Source organism: Littorina saxatilis, linkage group LG13 (assembly GCF_037325665.1).
Source record: "Littorina saxatilis isolate snail1 linkage group LG13, US_GU_Lsax_2.0, whole genome shotgun sequence".
Classification (NCBI taxonomy): domain Eukaryota; kingdom Metazoa; phylum Mollusca; class Gastropoda; order Littorinimorpha; family Littorinidae; genus Littorina; species Littorina saxatilis.
This window is the reverse complement of record NC_090257.1, coordinates 5,131,181-5,133,685: the sequence shown is the minus strand read 5'-3', so window position 1 is coordinate 5,133,685 and position 2,505 is coordinate 5,131,181. Positions and strand designations below refer to the sequence as shown.

Below are 2,505 nucleotides of genomic sequence, written 5' to 3'. Positions count from 1 at the left end.
TTACATCGTTGGTCAGCTGTCCGGACTGATTCGTGACGTCACTTGAGAATGACGTCATGTTGAAACAAGCCTTCATCACTCCCCGGAAAGGAAGGAAATTACGTCATTCTGCTACATACCTCTGGCTCTTCTCTTCTCAGCATGGCTCTGATCGTGGCGGGTGTTAGCGTCATCGTTCTTTTCCTATCCCGACTGATTCTTGACGCCGGGTGACATGACGTCACTTACAACATGACGTCAGTGGACTACATTCCACCAGCTCTCCCAGTGTCTTTTCTCCGTTCATACTTATCACGTGCTTATATCGTCAGGCACATAGTCGTGTGGTGTGGTTCTTGATTGTTTGTTTGCTTAACGCCCAGCCGACCACGAAGGGCCATATCAGGGCGGAGCATTACAATCTTGAGATTGTCTTTAAGTTCAAATGAGCTCTTCTGGAGTGATCATAACGCGAGACAACTCCTCTGATCTTGCCGCGAGGTGGCGCCAGTTACCAGCCGAAAGAAAGAAGGGGCATAACCTCACCAGAACCGACCATTGTCTGTTTACCGTATTAAAATGCAAACGAACTGTTACCAAACCGATATGCTATTTGAAACCAATGCAAGGTTTTTTTCCTTTCTCGTGTGATCTTGCCGCGAGGTGGCGCCAGTTACCAGCCGAAAGAACCAGAACCAGAACCGCCCATGAAACTACTGACGTGCAATCGAGAACCGAGCTTTGATCGTGCAACACACATGTGGCCTCTGACTAAACACACGTGGCCACTCAGCACTGGGAAAGCAGGTTTCCAGTGTCAAAACACACGTGGGCACTGGGAAAACACACATGGCTACTTGCAAAACACACACTATCAAAACACATGTTGCCACTGGCAAAACACACATGGCTACTTGCAAAACACACACTATCAAAACACATGTTGCCACTGGCAAAACACACATGGCTACTTGCAAAACACACACTATCAAAACACATGTTGCCACTGGCAAAACTGACACACATGGTCAGCGATCGTTGCAGGTCAGCGATAATTGCGGCGCTCAGATGTGCAGATTGTCGAAAGAAAAGACGTCATGTTGAGCGCACACTGCACAAAATACGCACTGGAGCCAGGGCCGGACTAGGCGAAGAGGAGGGGGGGGGGTTGCCAGTGGAGGCCCAGGGGGATGTCCCCCCTGGCGGCAGGGGCGGATCAGTTCATTTTATGACTGGTTTTTTTCAAAAGTATAGTGTGAAGATATGGGTGTGAAGGCGCCAAGCGCCGAGCCGACGGCGCGAAGCGCCTAGCTTGCTAGGGGGGGTCCGGGGGCATGCCCCCCCGGAAAATTTTGAAAAAAAGGATGCAAAATGGTGCAATCTGGTGCATTCTGAGGATGATCATTACCAGTTTCAGGCAGCAGATTTTGTCACTGATTAATACCCCAAAAATGGAAACTCAATGTAAAATAAAGAAATGCATACCTCATTCAATATTTTTATTTTTTGGCTGGGGGGGGGGGTCCGGAAACCCTAGAACCCACCCCCCCCCCCCCCCCCCCTCGTTGTGGGGGTCAGGGGGCGAAGCCCCCTGAAGCTGACGGGTAGGTCATATTCTGAGATAGGAAAATGGTCGCTCCTTGCATGAAACGGCATAAAATAAGCAATAATAAAAAAAAAATTAAATAAGTAAGGTACATGTTTAGGCTAGGGAGGGGGGGAGGGGGGGGTAGCGCAACCCCCATAACCCCCCCGGTAGTCCGGCCCTGGGAGCTCATATTTCACTGTGATCGCCGTGGTTCGTCGTATCGCTTGCCCCATTTTATCAGGGGCACACCTCTTCCACCAAAACCCCGACATCGGAGTTGATTCCGAACATCGTCTCTTTTGGTGGCAAGTTTATTTGGCTTTGTCGATACATTTTTTTGAATGAATGTTTTTTTGGTACATGTATTTGGATTAATGGTTTTGCGGGCGTGTTTGTTTTAACAATGTTGACGAATGATTTGTTTTCGTGGTATCAAATGGTGACAGAAATGTGTGGTTTTGGTGGTAAGCTTACATGTACTTGCTTGTGTGATTTTAGATTGTTTATGAATTGTTAAGTGTGCATGAATAGACACAAAGATATAGTCCTTCTCGCCGGTAAGCGACCATGTTCACGGGCCATCACAGCATGATGTGGTCAGACATTTACACGGGATAAGATCTTCTCTCCACTTGGTCACATACCAAAACAACAACACCCTGACAGCTTTCTGTTGTGATTTGGATATTTTTCATCAACTGATTTATTTCTTAAAAAGCCACTAATGGCTTTATCGAAATTAATTGATCAAAAGAAATTCCCACTGTGCGCAGAAAACACCCATGCACGCTGTTTATTTCTGGTATGTGACCAAGTGGAGGGATGGTCTTATACGTTATACGTTGGGGTGTGCACGTTAAAGATCCCACGATTGACAAAAGGGTCTTTCCTGGCAAAATTGTATAGGCATAGATAAAAATGTCCATCAAATACCCGTG

General features: G+C 47.1%; 1 protein-coding gene across 2 annotated transcripts in view; it reads left to right on the top strand.

The window, feature by feature from the left end:
• Positions 1-1,692, top strand: part of LOC138945950 (uncharacterized) — a 37,124-nt gene extending 35,432 nt beyond the window's left edge. For both annotated transcript variants that reach the window (XM_070317488.1, XM_070317489.1), the window contains exon 5: positions 1-1,692. This exon is cut by the window's left edge and continues 222 nt beyond it. The gene's annotated coding sequence lies outside the window, so the exon portion shown is untranslated.
• Positions 1,693-2,505: the final 813 nt, after the last annotated feature.